The sequence below is a fragment of the Pinus tabuliformis genome, chromosome 7, assembly GCF_031772625.1.
Source record: "Pinus tabuliformis cultivar Carrire ecotype Pingquan chromosome 7, CPIR1, whole genome shotgun sequence".
Taxonomy (NCBI): domain Eukaryota; kingdom Viridiplantae; phylum Streptophyta; class Pinopsida; order Pinales; family Pinaceae; genus Pinus; species Pinus tabuliformis.
In genome coordinates this window covers 986,584,442-986,606,707 of record NC_142293.1, presented here as the reverse complement: position 1 = coordinate 986,606,707, position 22,266 = coordinate 986,584,442, and the positions used below count along the sequence as shown (strand labels likewise).

At 37.2% G+C, this 22,266-nt stretch overlaps 1 pseudogene; it reads left to right on the top strand.

Annotated features, from left to right (window-relative positions):
* The first annotated feature begins 219 nt into the window (after window positions 1–219).
* The window catches only part of LOC149250913 (cryptochrome-1-like), a 185,722-nt pseudogene continuing 163,675 nt past the window's right edge, over window positions 220–22,266 (top strand).

Genomic DNA, 22,266 nt, shown 5'->3' with positions numbered 1-22,266 from the left:
AAAGATAATAGAGTAGGTTGGAGCATGGGAATTATCAAAGGTGGTGAAGGTAAAAAGGAATTACAGATCTATAGAGGAAGGAGTAGTAGTGGGAGATAAAACGATCGTCGAACTATTGAAAAAAATCCTAACACCCATGTTGTAGATGCAAGGGAAACAATAATTGAAGCTGTGCACCATGATCAAATCCTTCAGAATGAATTATTACAAGACATAATTATGGAAGAGGAACAAAATGCAGATAAAACACCTTTGCAACCACACACCAAATTATTGCAACTTGGGGAAATTGACAACAATATGGCATACAACTCATATGATGTTAGTTACTGGAGTCATGATATAACTCAAGAGGTGTTCAATATGAGGAACATTTGACATAAAAATATTGTTTAGTTTATTAGGGTTTTCACAAGGCCACCAAATCCATTTTTACGTGTTAGTGATCATAAGTTGAAGCAAGATCTCTCTTCTTGAGGCATACTGATGAGGTCATTCAATTTAGATTTTCTGTATGAGAACTGGGAGGTTAATGATGAGGAAGGACATGCATTTTCCACCTTTCAAACTTATTGGAATAAGTGCCTTAACGTGCCATATGATTTGTCAGCTCCCCTTCTACCCCGCAAAGGGATTGTTGTAGGTGAAGTGTCTAATTGCCTGTTAGATGATCTAAACATAGGATGAATATGAAAAGGCCAGCAATGCAATTTTATCGAGGTCATGATCACCAGGTTGGAGTAATGTTGACAAGGCTCTAACTGTGTTTAACAATGGACCTTTGCTTGAATATGTGGTAAAGCGTTAAAAATCAGATAGTACAACAACTTATTTGTTCTCACCTCATTTAAATTTTGGGAAGTTTAGCATTATAAAGGTGTTCCACCCTGTTTGCATCAGCCAAGTTTTGTGGACGAATAAGGGAAATGATTCAAGAGAACATAGTGTGAATATGTTCCTAAAATCAATTGGTATCCAAGAATATTCAAGATATTTGAGTTTCAATTTTCATTGTAGCCATGAGAGACCACTTATTTCACATCTTAATTATTTCCCATTGAGGGTTGACATGGATTACTTTAAATCTTCGAGGCAAGGTAGGATTGCCTATCCACTGGTTGATGTTGGGATGCAGGAACTTTGTCAACAAGATGGTTGTGTGATCAAATCCAGGTGGTATTTAGTTTCTTTGTGAAGGTTCTATAGCTTCTGTGGAGGTGGGGTATCAATTATTTCTAGGACATGCTCTTGGAAGTTGATCTAGAGTGTGATGTTATTGCATGGAAATACATTTATGGTTGCTTTCCAGTTGGCCATGTGATGGATCAAATATATAATCCTCAGATTGAAGAATACAAATATGATCCACCGAGATAATATGCCCATTGTTGGCTTCAATAGATGGCTAGATTTCCCACAAAGTGGATACATCATCCATGCACTACAACACATTGTTGGAAATTTCGATGAAAGAATCTGACGAAATGGATAAAATTGGAAAAATTGTCAAAAGTTAAATGTATTTTTTTTAAATCTTGATGGTTGTTGAATATTCAATGGGATTTCTTTAACCATTGAATATCTGATGGAAGTTATTCGACCATCGAATATCCGACGTTTTTTCCAATATCAAATGTCTGACGTGTTGTCCAATATCTTAAAAATGGAAATGAACCATTGTATAACTTCCAATTCCACCAGTAACAACTTTTTTACATTGACAACATCTAATATGGGACCACTTTACATTGAGTCTAACTAATTATAATAAATATGATATTATATTTATAATTATATATTGTTTTATTGATATATAATTAGTATATATTTATTGATATATAATTAGTATATATTAATATTAATATGAATAATATATATATATATATATATATATATATATATAGATAAACTTTGACATAGTGGCTATATTAGTTGCGATTGTTTTGAAAGGTCGTAGGATTATTTTGAAGTTAATTTTTGAACAAAATCATTAGTGAAAGTTTGGTGAAAAAAAATGTCAGATAACATTCCTCAAGGAGGCCAAATATACTTAGGATTGATGTCGAGGGCTTCAAAGGATTGAAAATGTTAATTCCCTTGTAGAAATTGCATGGGCTTGAGGCCAAGGAGACTTCCAATAAAAACACCTAAAATGATTTGTAGAGACTATGGACATGATGAAGGTGGGCATGACTATCATCCATTAGTAAGTTATTCATTATATGTCTTTGTATTGTAGATTGTTTTTGTAAATGTTTATATGTATATTGTATTTTAAATTATATGTCTTTGTATTGTAAGTTATATTGTATTTATATTGTAAATGTATTTTATATTCTTTTGGGAGGTATTTGACCTATGCTTTCTTTTTTTTCCCCAAGGAAAAATCGTAATCTTTCATTAATATGTTGAAAAATTACATATAGTAAATGCTATTCAGCATATGCGAATTTCTTCGTGACTTATAAAGTCTATGGTCTTTCCTGTACATTGTCTATGTCATAATCAAAAAATCATCACGCAGGAGGATACTGTATCAAAATGTCAAAAAAAACATCACGCAGGATGTATGTATAGTAGGCAAAAATGTATACTTGCATCTCACAGGATGCTGCTCATAAGTCGCTATATTTCTATTTAACAACTTATATACATTAACAAAAATCAATGGTCGTCCACCCGAGGGTAGACTTGATCTATGTAGGGCCTGTGGAAGTATTGATACTGAGCGCTGCCCCTCTGTTCGCTGATTATCCACTGTCCTGCTGGAATGTGCGTGGCTTCCTTGGATAATCCGTCGGCACAGTGATTGTGTTCCCTGTAAATATGACGAACAATAATGGAGTTAAAATGTGCTTTGAGGTGCATCACTTCATCCAATATATTTAAGAGTGTGTGTGCGTGGAATCTAGATTTCAGATTGATCCAATTAATGATAATGTTTGAATCTCCAAATATCTGTAACTCTCTGCAGTCATGGTTTAATGCAAAGTGCATAAGGTGTCTGATGGTTATGAGTTCAACAAAATTGTTTTTTCCCATGCCTAAGCCCATCTTCACTTTGTAATGATGATTCGTTGTTATATTAAGAATGAACCCCCCGCCACATCCATGCTGCTGAGCGGCTCCATCGAAAAAGGCCCATGGTATAGATTGATCAATTGGGTCCAGGTCGGCTGGTCTGCGGGTGCGAGGAGGGGTAATTGCCGACAGTTCGTGGTATGCTGCGATAATTTTGGTGGTGACAGTTTGCCATAGCAAATCATTTTGTTTCTCGCCAGCCAGATTGCCCAGCTAATGATAAGGGGAAGACATGCACGATTTGTTCCGGAGTGTGCCTGATACCAATTCTCCCATGCTGTAGTGATGGTTTCATTTTCCCACTTACTCACAATGCCGAGCTCCTCTGTTACCGTCTTCCATATCTGTTTGGTAACTTCACATGCAAGGAAGTGATGAGAAGTCGTTTTCGATTGCTGTTTACATAGGATGCACCAAGTGGGGCCATATACAGATCTGCGCATGAGCGCTTCCCCAGTGGGGATCTTGTTTTGGAGTAAGCACCAAAAAAAGAGTTTAGTTTTGGGAGGGGATTTTAATTTCCAGATGATCTTCCACCAACTCTGCACTATTTCCAGCTTTTGGTACCCAATCAAAACCAGGTATCCATCCTTTGGGGTGTAAAAACCGTGTTCTGCCTTATCCCACATGAGTTCGTCTGGTCCTTCTTTGATACAAATATGGGACTCACTTAGTGCATTAGTGTAGTCCTCCTAGATTTGATGCCATTCCGGAGGCAGGTTTAGTTGTGCTGCTATTTTCCATGCCTGCGAAAATATAGAAGTGTTCTCCTGATCCGCTATGTGGGCTATAACTCTAGTATTCTGCTGCTCAAGTATTTGAACGAGCTCGTGTGGGAGATAGCACCTCCCGCCCCCTCCTGTCCATGGATCCATACCAATTCGAGCCCTAGTTCCGTCATTTATTCTCCAAGTTAGGTGGCTCCGAATGAGAGGCAACGAAGACAATAACGCTTTCCATACGGTAGATATACCTATTTTGTTCCATCCAGGTAATCAGATCCAATCCATGAGGTGTAGTGGACAGACGTACTTGTGGTACGAGATTGATGTCCAAAGATTTTGCTTTGTAAGCAATGTCTATCCCAATTTCACAGCCAGAGCGTGAGCAAAATGTGTGAGGTCCTTTAGGCCTCATCCTCCCCACTTTTTTGGTAGAGAGATGTTATCCAAACTGATCCAAGCAAAAACTCTTTTATCCTGTTTTCTGTTCCAGAGACATCTACAACAAATTTGCTTGAGGAGAGTGAGGATACCTCTAGGTATCCAAGCTAGGGCAATAGAGAAAATAGGTGTGGCCTCCAAGACTGATTTAATGAGAACTAACCTCCCTGCTCTTGATAGGAAGCGATGGCTCCAGTGGGATATTCGATTTTCTAATTTTTTGATCAGCCAAGTCCAATCCATGATCTTGTGACCCGTCGGCTTGATCCAGTAGCCCAGATATTTGAACCCCTGTTCCAATGGTCAAGGAGTATACGGGAAACGCTGTAAAGCCAGTTCAGACTCTTGAGCAGATGTAAAGATCTGGGAGATAGTTTATTTTGAATGGTTGGCCATCATGCCTGTTGCCTTGGAGAAAGAGGCAAAGATCTTGTCAAAGGCAGTCGTGTCCCGAATGCTTCCATCCAAAAATATGATAACATCGTCTACGAATAGTAGGTGTGTTAAGAAACACTGTTCAGTAATCTTCAAACCTGATAATCTGCCGATCTATTTTTCATAATAGATGAGTCTGCTCAACCCTTCCATTACAAGAAGAAAAAGTAGCAGGGAGAGAGGGCATCCCTGTTTGAGTACCCTTTTAGCATGAAAAAAAGGGGAGGCGGAACCATTAATGAGCAGAATGTAGGTGGGAGAGGTTATACATGCCATTATCCAGTTTGTGAATGGCAGAGGAAAGCCCAGATGGATAAGCAACGTTTTGATATAAGTCCAGTCCACCCGATCAAAAGCCTTCACCAGGTCAATCTTGAGAATGATGCCTTTTAGACGACGAGCTCGGATGGAATGAATGACTTCCTATGCAGAACTAATCACATCGTGAATTTGGCGATCTTCGAGAAGGGAAAATTGTTCAGGGAGTATGTGCTGGGAAAGAATAGGTCTGATACGATTGGCAATGATTTTCGAAATAATCTTGTAGAGGCAATTGCAGAGAGAAATGGGACGGAACTCATCAAATGAGTTAGGGGAGTCATTCTTAGGAATATGGGCTATAAAGGTGGTATTGATAGCATTATACATCCATCCCGATGAGCGGCATTCTTTTATGAACTGGAGGAGATCCGCGGCCATAAAGTCATAGAACGCCGAATAGAACTCAATAGGCCACCCGTCTGGTCCCGGGCTTTTATCCTTCTTGAACCACTTTAGTACTCCCTCCAGTTCCTCCAGAGTAACCGACATGATTGGTTCATTTGCTTCATCTTCTCCTACAAACCAGGGAAAGAGACCAGCCACATGAATAATATCAGCCAGGTTGACTTCTTGGGGTGCTCTGAATAAGTTCCGAAAATGTGATGTACCTAGTCTCGAGAGCTTTTGGAAATTGTCTGCCGATTCACCGTTGGGGAGGGGCAGCTTCCAGATTGTATTGGTGACCTTCCTCCCTTTGGCATAATTATGAAAGAATCTGGTATTGTCATCTCCCGCCTTCAACCAAACAGCCCTACTCTTCAATCTCCATGCCTCCTCCCTTTCCTTGAGGATATTGTCTTTCTATAACTCAAGCTCTATCAATCTGTTTTTTCCTTCAGCTAAGGAGAAACCAAGATTCCTGTCATCTAGTAGGGTTTCCAACTCTGATTCTATGTCCAGAATCTTCCGATCATCTTTGGCCTTCCTCTCTTTGGCCCAAGTCTTGGTTATTTGTTTGAGCTTCAAAAGATTGTGGCAGAAACCTTCTACTGCCATCCTATGATTTGATATAGGATGGGACACCCAATAGTCTTTGATCAGTTTAGTATATTCCTTGTCTTGTAGCCAGATATGATTGAATTTAAAAGGAGCGCTTGGCTTAGCCTAAGGTCCCATAATTTCCAAATATATAGGGGAATGGTCGGACTCACCCCCTGCCCCTACCCATTGTCTGTATTTGGACAGTCTCTGGAGAAGGGGATCTTGATCAAGAATCTGTCAAGTCTCCTAGCCAGGGCAGCCTCTCCAGTCCTCAAGTTCCTCCAAGTAGGCAGCGGCTTGTTCATAGGAATATCAACCAAATGATGCTGTTCCAGGATGTCTTTAAAGAAATTTGACAGGGGGTCTATCTGAGCCAGTGAACCCCAGGATTCCCCAAATCCTATTGAGAAGTTGAGATCGCCCCCGATGATTGGCTGGTTGATAGATGTCAAGTTCGTGCCCAGAAAATTCTGCCAGAAATCCTCCCTCCGCTGGCATGGACCGTATACATTAATGATCCTCAGTGTCTCCCCTAACTCCACCGAGAAGAAGTCCATGCCAATGTATCCCACTCCCCCCAGGTGGCAGATACATTTATTGTCCGAGGATTGTAACCTATGGCTAACCCTCCAGCCCTACCAATGGCATCCAGCGCATGGTGATGCCATCCAGGTCGAAGGCCGGCGAGGGAGTGTTCAATGTCTTCAGCGTTTCCCAAGGTCTCTTGCAACATAACGATATCAATAGGTTCGTTCTCAAGTAACCTCCGCATGACTAGTTTCTTTGAGGTACTAGCTAAACCTCTGCAGTTAAAGGATAGGCACTTCATGGAGGAACCCCTTCTGGGGCTTTCAGTGCTCTAAGGACCCCTTCCATAGTAGATTGTTTGCCAATTACAACCTCAACTCTAGCTTTCTGTATCGCTTTGGAAAGATTAGATTTGCGACCCCGGGTTGAAAGGGTGGGGGGTCCCGAGTAGACCACCCCCAGCCCAGATAGAGAGTCGAAACCCTGAGAGGGCCTCGACCGCAGGTTGTAAGGGTGAGGCAGAATCTGGCATGGAGGGGCCTCTACCCCAGAAGGAAAAGAGGAGGAATGGATCGATGGAGAGGATGGGGCATTCATGGGTGGGGGGGGGGGAAGAAATGGAACAAGTTGCCAGAGAAACAAAAACTAACGAAGGAGCAACAACGGAATTAGAGATTGTAGGAGATATCAAAGGGGAAGAAGAAGATGTACCCGAAATCCGAGCTACCTCCGTAGCCGCAGCAGCCCGAGCCCGGGTCATAGGTGGTGAGGGCATCCTGATCGATTCCCAAACCTTCTTCGATGCCCCACCCGCACTGAGATCTTTTGGAGTCATTGGTCTAGATTGCGAAGCTGAGACGGGGGATTGTGAAGCCGTCGCTGGAGCATTTCCTTTATGAGTTGAGGGCGGGCCTGTGGAATCCAGTTATTTCGAGAGAAGAGGGCATTCTTTGAATACATGCCCTACCTTATGACACCTTCTACACTGAAACGAAACCCCCTCATAATCCAATATCTGAATCCTGGTGTAATGTCTCCACTTCAGAGTGATATTTTCTTCCAGGCCCTCCCTTGTGTCCAAATGTACCAAAATTCTTGCCAGTGCCCGGTTCTTTGACTGTACATAAGTCTTATCATATTCCAAATATGTTCTGAGGGCATTACCAATCCTAATAAACACCGCTTCCGACTAGAATTGTAGAGGTAGACCGAGTAAGCGTACCCAGATAGGTCCCGCTCCAATTTGTTCCCTCTCCGGGTCGAACAATGGAGACCAGCGCTTGAGGAGGACTGGGGCCATCTCTATTTGCCAGTATTTGGCCAGGATCAGGTCTGTGTATTCTGCTCTCGAAAAATGCAGGGAAAACCATCCTCGTGCCAAGCTCTGTACCTCCGGCAGCTCCTGTAAGATGCCTCCCCATATCTCCTGTACCCAATTCGTGAGTCTGGTCGCAGAGTATGCCCTTCCTCTCACATGCCCAACGAGTACTCTGTTGGCCCTATCCACCACCTCTCCCATAGGGATGTCTTCGCCGAAGGTGATGGTGAGATCCTTTGAGGACTTCTTCACGCACTTTATCTTCCGCTTTCCAGTTCTCGGCGCCGATGGGTGCTCCGCTAGTGGATCGGGTCCCGAGTCCTTCTGGTGAGCCGCGACTTTAGGGTTTATAACAGGAGAGTTGAAACATCCCGAAGGGAGGGAGTTAGGGTTTTCCAGGCCCGGGTGAGGCGCTCTCAGGGGAGGCACCGGGTTGAAAGAGGGGAGCAGATCGAAGTTGGGGGAGGGAGGCGTGATGGCGGAGAGAAGATTGAGCGTGCCAGGGGATAGAGGGGGGATATCTAGTCCCGGGGACTCCAGAGAGAGTGAGCCGAAACACAGCGGTGACGAGGAGGTTCCAGGGTGCGCAACAGCCAGAGAGTTAGCCGGTTGAGGAGGTGCAGGTTCAATAGAGCTAGGGTTATGACCGCGGCCGCAGAAAATAGACTGACCTTCATACGGGTCCTGCGAATAGTCGATTGCTTCCTCTTCATACTCCATGTCCTCCATTTGCCCTAAACCGCCTTTGAAACCACCAGACAGGAGTTATTTTCCCGAGAAAGGTGGGACGACTGTCGTCCGGTTGAAAATATAGGGTGACTGCGATCGCCTTAATCCCTGTTTAATTGCACAATAACTGCGAATTAATTTAGGACTGCGTCTTGACAGGTGCTGGAAACGCGCTTGCCACCTGCTTGCCTGCGGCCACGTTAGAGCCCAGAAATCCATCCTCCTACCTTCGGAGTCTCGACCTATGTTTTCATCTTGATGTAGAGAAATACTATTTGATTATTTTCGTTAGGTTCGATTATGGGGTTAGGTCTAGTTAGGGGTTAATTACTTTATGGTCTTAGGGATAAGGGGTTATTGTTTAAGGGTTTAGGGGTTAGGAGTTTAAGGGCTTAGGGGAATGGGGTTAAGGTGTTACGGGGTTAATGTATGTTTAGGGGGTTAGTTAGGACCTAAAGGATTTAGAGGTTAATCATGGGTTTTTATGGAGAATTATTAATAAGATTTTAACATATATTATGCACATACTTTAAAAGATGGACATAATGAATGCATTTTTATAGGAAAGAAGAAAATAATTATATAATATATTGTAATAAATTGTATAAGACAAAATAATAAAATATAAATATCATTAAATAAATAAATAAATAAAATTTTGAGTAAAAGTAAAATTACTATAAAGAAAGATGATTATATAAAGATTAAAGGAGTCCATTTGATTATTTTAGGTAAGATGATAATTAATTAAAAAACCCATTTTTTTATGAAAAAGATTATATAAAAAAGAAATCAATTTATTTATTAAAAAGTTTAAATTTATAAACCACAATTTATTAAAATGTTATGTCCTAACCACAATCTATTTCACTCAAAGAAACTCTTTCTCCTTTTTTATGGAAAAAATTATGGGACACAAGCCTTGCACTTGGTGTTTCAAAATATGTTAGGTGACAATGAACTTTTTAAGCTCAAGTACTATAGAGTTAAGAATTCTCTATATAAAGTCTCTTTTTGTGATAAGTAAAGGGTCTCATTTGTTGTAAATTGTGAGAAATATAATTGAAGTAATATCAAAGCTATAATAGTTCTAGGAAAAGGGTAGATTAATGAACTGTTTGATAAATCATGAATGATTATTTTTTCCAAATTTATATTACTTATTATCACTCATGCATGGTAGAACATTCCATTTTGAATGTCCTTTAAAGTAGACACAATGTTTTTATTCTATAACATTCACTTACCACTAAGTACAAAGGAGTGATTTTTTAAATTTTTGGTCAAATCAAATAAGCAGTCAAAAAGAAAGAATACCCCATTTTGTGTAGAAGGAGAGATATTTGACGTCGTGGCTTACTAAAAAAGGTTTCCCTATGCAAAATGTCTTTAGTGGGTTCCATACCACTTGCCTAAAGAAAAAAGGGGATCCTATCTAATTTTCTTACACAGGTTATTGATTTCAAAGTTTATAAGTGAAAATTTTGCATACATTTCTAACTGTGATGGAAAGAAAAGGGTTTGATTATTGTCAGCTGATTGTTCCTAAATTTTTTCAGCATAATCTTAAACATCTTACTAAATTGGACAAGCTTCATGATCACATTGATTTTTTGTATTTGTTTCTTGCTCTCATCCAAGCTCATGGTTTCTCACCCATCCTCTTAAAACTTTCGGTCTCTAAGTGAAATCAAGAAAGAATATGACATTATAATGATGAATTCAAAATAAGATCAATATGTTTTTTATTATGGTTGTGACTATATATCTTAGAAAGTGTCTCACTTCCTACATGTCAATAAAAGTAACACTTTTCTTAGATTTTATCAACATATTCTTAAATATCTTGATAAATTTCACAAACATTGTCATTTATTTGTTGTCCTTGTTTCTTGGTTTCACCTAAGTTGTCTCTGACTTTTTTTGTTTTGTTTTCCTTATATATTATATTTGTAAGCGGTTGTATCGACGTTTAAATATTTGTTATATATACTAATATTAATTTATTGATTGTAATTGTATAGTATGCCTCCCCAGGGCATTGCTCGATGAGGAAGAGGTGGTTGTGGTACAAGTGCCTATTCAAGAACATGGAGCGAATATTGAGGATCAAGCTAATGATCCCATGGAAGAAGATAATGATGTTGATAACATTGTTGAAGAACATGGGACAAATAGATTGATCTAGGAGATTTTTAATAATGTTAGAATGGATGATGATGGAAACCAGTATGATGACCGTGCTTTTGATATACCTGTACTTGAGAGGGAAATTCAACCTCTTTAGGAAGGCTCAGAAACATCTCTTCTCTCTGATGTATTTCTACTAGTCAACCTAAAGGTGGTGAATGGTTTTTCAAACACATGTGACACAACTCCTAAGGTATGTAATACATTTTGTGACATTTAGTACTATATACATGTTAAAGCAATGATTTTTTCCTTTGTTTTAATGTTAGTACATTGATCATCATTTAATTAGTTTGTAACATTTGGATGCAATATGTATGATTAATATTGTTTAGTATATTAACCAATACTACTTTATTTTATGTTGTATATTATTAGGTGAATTTCTATTACCACCATTAAATGTTTTACCTCGTACGTACTGATATTTACATACCATTATGAAAGATATAGGAATGTAGCATCAAGCTATTCATGCATGTCCTAGTGAAGATATTCTCTATTATGAAGAACATGCATCGAAATACAAATGCCCAAAATGTGATGAGAGTAGATATTAAACTGATAAAGCAACAAAAAAGGTGCCTCACAAGGTTCTTCATTATATTCCCTTAATTCCATGTCTGCGACAATTGTTCAGGTGCAAAAGCATAGTACAACTTATGGATTACCATGCAACAAATAGAAGTGAAGATGGTGTTCTTCAAATGCTTGCAGATGGATATGTATTTAGGAATATAGAGGAAAAGTAACCAGAGTTTAAAAGAGAACCTCATAATATTAGGCTTTCATTAGTAGCTGACAGTGTCAATCCATTTGGAGAGTCCAAATCTACCTACTCGATGTGGCTTGTTTTTTGTTATCAACAATTACATTCCTCCTTGGATGTCAATAAAGAGGAAGCACATAATGTTGACTCTGATTGTTGCAGGTATTAATTTGTTAAGGATAATTTTTTTAACACAATAACATCTTATTTCTCTTGTTTTTTTCATAATTATGTCTTATATTTTTTTGTTTACTCATATATGTTCAATTATGTCTTATATTTTATTTATTTATTTACTCATATATGTAGTAATTATGTGTTGTATGTTCAATCAATTAGGTAAGTACCAAGTCAAATATATGAATGTATATATCGAGCCTCTTATCGATGAGTTAGTGGAGTTATGGAAATGTGTCACTATGTATGATATCTCTAGACCAGTAGATGCACAAAGGGAATTTGAATTCCATGCAATTCTTGTATGGACAAGTCATGATTCTGCGGGGCTAAAACATTTTTGTGATATGTTATAACGTTACCCTACACTTTAATAATGTTTAATTTTATGAAGTTCAATTTATGTGTGTTTTTTAAATAGTTCCTTCATCGTACACACTTAAAATAATTGATATAAAAATTATTCCATCTCTTGGAGGTCTTCAAACAAAGGGTCTCTCAAGGTATAGATCAAATTGTCTATGTATTAATATACATGATATGTTTGGATTATTTTATATTTTTATGGCATTTTCTTCACTGTGCTAATTGACAAGTTATATTGTTGTTATAATATCTTTAACTATGATTCACGTTATAGGTCATCAAGACATTAATAACAGGGCACTTCACGGAGGAATTAAAAGTTATCCCGATTAATTCAATAGACTCCCTAATATGAGCACATAGAAATTGTTCATTTGTTTGATACAATGCACATTAGGAAGAATGTAACAAAGACCTTATGACGAATATTTGATAGAAGGAGAGATAAAGAAAAAATTGTCAATATTTGTAGTGACATTAAGGAGGCCAATCATGCATTGCAAAGTGCGACTCATTCAAATAGCAATGGATATGACCAAAATATAAGCACCCTTCCATGGTTATTAATAGAGTATAAAAGCAAGGATGTTAAAGAGGTTATTGAAAAAATTAAATTTCCAACTGTATTTTCTTCAAACATAAAGAATATCCTAACAAAGAATGGTGAATTAAGTGGGTTAAAAACACATGATTGGCATACATTCATTAATGTAATTATTTTGGTGTGTATATTTACACATTGGTGAAACATCTTGTTAATTAGTGTTTTTTTCTACTAATTTGGGAATAAATAATGATCGATCATTATTTTTGTTACAATATGTTCTACCTCTATCTCTCTGTTGTGGTTTTCAACAACCCCCCATTTAGTAATAATAGTAGTTAACGTTACATTAACTAAATGGGGACCCTTTAAAATTTTTATTCAAAAACAAAACTTAGCATTTATTCATTTCTTTTATTTTTGAATAAAGCAAAAATAACAATCAAGACCGTTTACGGAACTAATAAAGACTTACGTTTTCATATATAGCACGTCTAAAAAACCCACTAAAAGAACTTTCTAAAAACCTCCAAAATCAAGCAAAATGTTTAAAATAAGGGCTCCATGGTCTAAGTTATTAGAAAATCTGACAAAAATAGAAGTCCTTAAACTTTTTAGGCTTAAGTGTCGCATCACATAACACGACCCATAAAGAGTTCTCCCTTAAAATACGATATAGCAAGGTTTGCGAGTTGCAAAATTGCGATGGCGCTTTGGCTTTTATCGCATCGCATTTCGGGTATTCAAGCAAACACTTTGCACTTAACATAAGTTGATATTGTGATATGCGATTTGCGCCTGAATGCACACTGTAGAGTATCAAAAGCAAATATTTTGAGTCCGTCAAGTCTATTGCCTAAGATGAGCCTAGCAAGTAACCATATGTGAAACAACTAATGGACAACTTGCAGACACACAATAGGAGGTAAGAATGCTAAAAAGGCACACCTTGCAATATTGCGATCTGCGATATTGCTTCGCAAATTGCACAATCGCTATCATCGCAGTATAATGGCTCGCTACCCTAAAAACTTTCATCCCATTTTTCGACACAAACATTTATGAGCAATGTTAAAGGATAACGAATCATTAGTGGGTATTAGTGGGAAATAACTGCATTTATGTGTGAAAAGCCATTTAGCTTGATACGATATCTTGTTATGTGCATTCAAATAATGCTTCTTTTACCACCTTTACAAGCTATCTGCATTATTTCATTTTTACATTCATCTTTGAGTGTCCGATAGCTTTTGTTCTTCATTTCAGGAAAAACCCGTAGAGCAGAGCGTTGAGAAGAATGGGGAAGAAAGGAAAGGCTGTAGCCTCTGAGAAGACAGAGATGACTCCCCTGTTCACAGACACCACATGCAGCAGAGAGGGAGGAACCTCTACATGGGAGACTATGTACAACATACTGGAGGAGGAACAACCGAGGATTATGGAAATAAATGTTATAGTTGACGGCCGAGATTCCTCAGGCACTTCCATGCTAGAGACGGCTTGCTTGTTTTTGCAACACATAGCTGCTCAGCCAAAGATAATCCCTTATACTGATATGGTAAAATGGGTTATCGATGAAGCAGATATTTCAGATAGACAATTCAGGACGATAAGCCAAGGGGCCATCAAATCTTTTACCCCAAACAATTTATGGCTTATGTACCACCTACTAGAGCCACAGGTCATCTACAACAGGAAATTCGTAGAAAAGTTTGTTAAAGAGAACAACGACCCAGCGGATTGCACCCATTCCTGGTCGAATAATGAAGAGAAGATCAAGAAAGACAAAAATGTTATGTACACTACTGCATTTATTTGTCCCCCTTATAGTTTTGCTACTGCTATATTATGTCGACTGTTTGGTAGACCTGATAGTACCAAGTTCTCCACGGATTGGTTGCCGTTAATAGAAGCAGTCGTTAATGCAACTATCATGAATTGGGCCCAAATATTGTTTGATAATTTAGCCAAAAACAATTATCGAGTATAGAAGGAGAAGAAGCATTGCTTCGAGGGTTTACCCTCCATTTTTTATGAGAACCTATGCTATGGACGCTATTTGTTTTAGTTCAAAGTTTCCCATCATGGGATGGAAATGGAATATTTAGAATCCAATTCCCATTCACGTGTACCACAAGGTCATGTGGGAAACCAATTTTCAACCACATTTTTTCAAGATTTGCCATGGAGTTATACTCCCTATTTACAAGCGGCTGTATAATTGAGACGCCCCTAGATTTTTCCAAGAAGCTGAAGTTGAAATCCTCCCAGTGGCCAGATGGTTCAGGGAGGAGACATTTACATATATCAGAGTTTTTGGCAGCATCACCTTCCCCCACATCCTCCCATACTATGTTCCAGATAAATTTATGGCTAGGGAAATAGCCTATTAGACATGTAGTGAGGGTGGAATGAGCCATACATTGAAAGAGTCAAAGAAGGCCATTTGGCATGCATTCCCTCTATAGTGCGAAGCATTTACACTACACAACCTGGGACATGCGATAAAAGAAGCAGAGAACATGCTATCTCTGCAATTACCCAAATTCCCTGGACGACAGTATGACCCGTTTGGAACAGTCAAGAATTTCACCACCATGGTGAAAATAAAAGTATTCACCAATGAGGAGGATGCTTTTGATGATATATTTTTGTAGAAAAATACCTTTTCAGAGGTGAAACACGTGGCCCAACTACTTTTTGACCATGATGATCTGGAAAAGTTTTACAATTACAGAGAAAGAAGGCTCGCAATGGTCCCATTGGACCAATTGTTAATTGAACCAGTAAGAGAGCCTACTCCCGGTGTGACTATAGAAGGTGGCTCCAAAGAAAACTCCAAATACGATTCTAGAGCAGAGTATCAAGAAAAATCTATCGGGGAATCACGACATTCATCATATAATGGCAAAAGTAGGAACATCGAGGATACGACCCAATCTACATAGAAGATAGCTGAACAAGCTTTAGCTAGCAAGCATGTTGAAATCCCTACTACCTCTGCACAACCAATAAAGCCTATGGTAATTGATTTAGAGGAAGAGTGGGATAATTTTAATAAAAGTCTTAATATATAGGAATAGGTTCCAGAGCTACAAATGCTACAAGAAAAGACAGCTCTGGAAATTACAGTGGAAGAAACTGCAAATGAACTAGAAGTAGAGCATACCCCTATTACCCCCACCTTCGAGATAATTCTAAGAATTGAAGAAATACCCCCTGTGGATGTATTCTATAGCCCACAGCATAAGGCCATGGTGAAAAGGCAAATAAAGAAAATAAATTTGGACTCTATAGCTATTACTACCCCTAAAAACGAACTAATGGATGTTCTATGGAAGGACTCGCCAGTTGATCCATCCTCCAACTTAACTAGACTCTCGCAGTTTGCAGATGCTTATGCTATAGCGACCATAGACAAAGCAACATAAGTACAAACGTTGCTTAGAGAAAAGGAAAATAAAATAACTTCGCTCAAGCAACAGTTACAACAAGTTAAATTTGACTAGTAGGTAGAGATACATTTGGCCAAGCTTCAACAAGAATTTGAAAAGATGCAAATAGAACATCGAGTCAGCTTAACCGAGAAGGAAGCACAGGTGCAGGCGATAACTAATCTTCATAAAGACAATCCAAAAATTGATCAATTTATCACCGAAGCACTTGCACTTAATTCCCAGTTGACACATCAGAAAGAATTACTGTGCCAGAAGATTTCACACTGGAAATCTTATTGTGAAACAAGTGTTAAACTGACAAGTCAAGTCGTAGAAATGCGACTTGAATATGATGAGATCTTTAAAAAGGTCTCTGATCACATTGCTTGGCAAACTAGAAGAATCACATAAGGAAATTCTGTATGCAGGCTAGGATTCTCGGCTAAAAGAAGCAGAAAAGGCAACAACGGACGCAGCGACAGAAGCAAACATAATCATAGAAAATATAAATGAGAATTTACATAGTGCTAATCTAGTAGCAGATTCCATTCCTGGGTTCTTTCCAGATGCAAAATAGCTTGAACAACAATGGAAACAGGCAGCGGAAGACAAATCAGAAGTGATAAGGCAAACGACCAGGCTAGACTGGGAGGCATATTGACAACATTTGGTCAAGCCTCACAACCAATGGATGACCCTGCGATGCCTAACCACCTCTGCCGAGAAAATGGGCCCAACACTAACCAATGCTGTATTCGATGGACAGTTTAAAGATGAAGTCAACCGGCCTACACAGCTGAAGCCTATGGTGGATATCTGTGATCTGAAGGATCAAATGCAGCATAGTTAGTCACCCTGTTTACTTTAATTTTGATTTTATTTTTGCATAAATTGATGCAGGTCGTTTAAACCTCCTCAACTATTTTTGTAATAATCTGTTTCTAGCATTATACTTTTAGTATTTAAACCCCTCTCATGCATTAAGAGAGGGGTCTAGAAATTTTATCAAAAACATTCTTTGAAATATGCACTTATGTCCCTTTGAGGAAGTTTTGGTGGAATTAATGGAACATGATTTATTTTCTATTTGATTTAACATCTTCTACTAAAATTGCACTTCTGTACTCTTAGATGATGTTGGGTGACTTGAAAGTAGATCAATATTGCTGGAGCATATGTGTAGGACATATTATAAATGGTACTTTTATCTCTTAATTATTTTTACTATGGGTCAAGCAATAACTTATCTTCAAGTTGTTTATGTATGAAAGTTTGAATTGTTGATTGCCATTATTGCACTTTTGTATGATGATGATCTATAATTTATGCTGAGTACATGAATGATTTTTATGCGATATATCTTTCACAATCGTTTCGGCTAACTTTTTATACGAAACAATTATTGTCAAATGGATTCACTTCTCATCGCAATTATTATCAATTGCTTTTAGACATTATTATAGATCACATATATCATGTTACTCCTAAGATAGTTTAGTTAGATTATGTTTTAGATTAGGATAAACAACACATGATTGTTAGTTTAAATTAGATTAGTTTTAGGATAAGCATTATTCCAAATCACAAACATCACCCCATTTTCACAATCATAAAAATAGATTGGGAAACTGGTCCCATCTTCCCCAGTCGGAGCCACTACTCCAAACAGAAAAGGAGCTGTCAACCAAGGTCCGGACTGGGTGGTTATCCCCCATTGTTGAGAAAACTATTTTCGGACCTTCAACACTCTCCCAGAAAACTTTGACAACAATGTCAAAAAAGTTATATATGATCTTGGAAAATACATGAGGTAAGTGGAGATTTATGTGCAAAGTGTAATTTGTTCAATAAGTTGTTGTACAAATTATATTTGGCTGCATGTGTTTTACTTGTCATCATGTACTATATACTTTTTTTTTGAAACCTGTGACTTGCTTGCTTCATTTGTAGATGGTTTTTATCTAAAGAAATCGATAAGTAAGATATAAAGTATTGGAGGAAAAAAGATTTGTCTAATGTGTGAAATGGAAAAGTATATACCTCTAACATTTTTCAATGCACAAGAACACTACCTCATACACCAAGTCGAGGAGATTGAAAAGTGTGTACCTCTACAGACAAGATCAATGTGGATGGTTGAGAGGCACTTGAAATCATTCAAGGCTTTGGCTAGACAAAGAGCATGTCTTGAGGGTTCTATGGTAGAGGTATAAAAATTACCACCGTTTATCACTAGATTGAACATAAGAGAGGGTATTGAGATTGGTAGAGTCTTATTTGTTTATTACTCTTTGACAACAAAATGTTGATATATTTTTTGATATCGACTAAATTCATGCACAATTACATACACAAAGGAATATTGTAAAATACTATTTAAAATAACCATCAGAAATTTTAATAAGAAACTTACAACCACAAATGATGAAGCTAAGCATTGGGCCCAATGATCCTTTATGTGAATATGATTTCAAATAATTTCATACATAATCATGTCTAGATTAGTCTCCAATGAGTGGGTGACATTATCAAGTAGATATTAATTCCACTAAGCACCTTTATAACAATCCATAATTGGCATCCTTTATTTTGATTCCTATTCTTTCCATCTCATTTGAAATCCCCTTCAAAATTGACTTATTATGCTTCTCTTTCTCTTCAAGGATAATGCCCTAACCCATAAGGGATTGCTGAACCTATTAATTCATGGAAATTTTAACAACATAAATGTTTAAATGGGGTCTTTATCACCCATTGTCCTAAGCTTCCATATGGAATTCCTCTCAAATTATCATTCTACATGGAAATTGAATGCATTTATGGAACCATTTTTAGGACGTCTATCTCCACTTGGCTTCCAAGTAAATCCTTGCCTTCTTATTTATTCTAAAATTAAGTTAGACAAACCACCCTTTTACTTCCCCATTTCTTCTTTCCATCTCCCTCAATGAACTCCTCTCCCTTGACGTCTTTCAAAAGTCAAGATAACCCAACCACATTGTAGGACAATTTTTATCATTGTTTCTTTCCTTCTATATATGGTATATCAAACCATGCTTTATATTCGTCAATATAGTCCTATAATAGGAAAAAGTATTAATGTATTGGATCACATTTGGGATGTCAACTCCATGAACAAATTTGAAGGGAAACATCTATTGGGGAAAGGTAGAATTAAGAAAGTGAGATGTAAGTAGATAGTGGATAGTTATAACACATTTGACTTTTTTGTTTTTATGTATATTGTACTTATTTAATTTATAGTTTTCCTTCATAATCCATTATTATGAATGTATAAAATGGTAACTAATTATATATATGTGAATTTTTATTTATTTTTATTTTAATACAATTGGTTGAGAGTGGGATGCAATACATTTATATATTGCGAACAATCTTGATTGGATGAAGGTATGGATTGAACGATGCAAACAAGCTAATAATGGTAGGTTATCATGGTATGGTGTGTCTACATTGGTCAAAGAATCTCAACGTAGTGGAGATAGCAATCTCACACAAAGGGAAATTGATTTAGCATATGGTTTAAAAGATTATCAGGCAAGCATATTCATCCATACTAAGTTTTTTTTACAATTATATTGATGCCTATGACATTTTTTTTCTTAATTTGAAAAATTTCCAAGTATAAATATGCTTATCAATTGGAAATGCATTTTTTATGTGTTTGAAATATTGCAATTGAAACACCACAACAAAAAGTGGTGCAATGTCTGCAAATTTCGCATCAAAAGGTTGGATGAAAAGATGAAAAATTCGGATAGTGGGATAACTGCAGTTTTTCATGTTCTCAATGTTGCCTCTAGAGGTGATAGACATCTAGAAGTATTTGGAAAGATACTATGGGTATCTACATGAAATACTTGAATGTGACCTTAAATGCTTCAAGTTAGTTGTGTTTGATGCCAAATGGTTTAGGCTGTGAATCCATGAATGTGACCCTAATAGAACTATTATTGAGCATGCTAACATATTTATGATGCTTGATACAAGGAATGTTGAGACAATATTAAAGTCATATGTTCTTCCAAGCCAATGTGCACAATTTTACATAGATGTTCCATGTAAAGAGGGTTGGTCATATGTTATTAGATATGATCTCAGAGGAAGCCCCGTAAATTATATGTAGCAGAAGAAGATGCAATTGCAGAAGAAGATGATGTATACTAGTAGGAGGTTCATGCAGTGTCAGACGAGGATATCAAAGAAGCTCAAATAATATATGTTAATTGAGACAATGTTAATTTGGATGAGCTGGATGATACTGACATTGTGTCGGATGAAGAACTTGAAGAATTTGAACCAAATGTAGAAGAGCATGTTCCAGATGATGATATAGATAATGATGATGATGCTAATATGGCGAATCCTTTGAACATGAATTCTAAACTAGATGATACAAATGATGAGTTGGATGAAGAAGACAATTAATGATATTAAAATGTTGAAAAGTACGAGTGTATTTATATGTTTTCAATTGGTTTGTTCTCTTTCATTCACCTTAAATTTTTATTTTCCTAGTTTTTGTGTTTGAATGTCACTGTGTTTCTTTCAAATATATTATAGTAGATAGATTGGGTATTGGGGAATTGAGAGTGATGTGAAGGGGAGCAGGGGCCATGTTAGATTCCACCTTCATGTGGTTGGCCTTGTTTAGAAGAGAATATATTATTATTGAAACAAAGAAAATCTCATTTACGTTTATACCATGATTTCTAATTTTAACTTTGGTTCGTATAATAATTTCTAAGGTTTTACATTTACTACTAATTAGTGGAAATTATGCTTTGACCCCGCATAGAGTTACCTATGAATGGGGAATTTTTCTATACAAACTAGCAGGCCTAGGGAGTAGGTCATGGATTGGATGCAGAACAGCAACTTGGGACTAAGGCCCACTGTCACCACGACCTAAGTCCCCTTCTCTTCTCGTATTTTCACCGACAGGAGAAGTCCGAGTATTCCCTACTTGTGATAGGTGAGTCTTGGAATTTTTTTAAAGTTGGGAAAGGATAGTTTATTCAGTGGAATCATCATAATCATCATCATCATTGTTATATTCATCATCATTTTCATCCACATCATCATTGACATAATCATCATTGTCATTATTTTTGTCGTCGTAATCATCATCATCATCAACATGATCGTCATCGTCGTCATCATCATCATCATCGGCATGATCGTCATCGTCATCATCATCATCATCATAATCATCATCATCATCAACATCACTATCGTCATCATCGGCATCGTCGGTGCCATCATCATCATCGTCATCATTGTCAACATCATTTATATGAAAATGAATGATGCCTCAATGAATCACAAATAATTTATTATATGTCTCTTATGCTCCTACTTCCAATCTTTAATAATATGAGTCACACCATGAATGTAAAAATGATAGTTATATAGGAACCAATTATCATTAATGTCAAGCTTATTGTTACTTGTTGCAGGCCTATCCCTAAGTACCAATCCACAACTTAACTTGTTGCAGGCCTATCCCTAAGTACCAATCCACAACTTAACATTTACCAATTAGTTGAATTATGCCTTAATTAATTGACCCCGCACAAAGTGACCTGTGAAAGGGGTCAACGTTGATTTTTTTTTTTTTAATTAATTTATTTTTTTATTCAGTGTGTGCTTGTATGCATGGAAATTTGATGTGGTTATAGTAGAGACATGCGTTGACAGTGTTGGAGGTTTTGAAGACTCAAATATGACTCACACAAAGAATTCAACAAACAAATGATAAAATTATAACATAAATTTCAAGGAGATAAAATTATCGATCTAAAATATACATTATTGGGTGCATACCATGTTAGACCTTGAGAACTATTGTTGGTTCATAACTAACCTATTCATGGTGGATATATCCCACATGGATGTGAATTTTAAGCTACAATGATCATATGCATTGGTTCAATGAATTATCAATGGTTCTTGAGACTGAAAAGCAATTATTATCATTAGAGGTTGTTATTTACTTACCTAGACTATGATTAAGGAACCAAGACTCATTTTAAATAGAAAAAATAAAAAGAAATAAACATACATATCAAAAAATGGGGTTTACCTTTCAATCATCATCCATGTCATTTTCATCATCATTATTGTCATTGTCATCATCATCATCATCATTAATGCCATCATTTTCATCTTTGTCATCATGTTGAGCCTCTATAAATCATGGGATC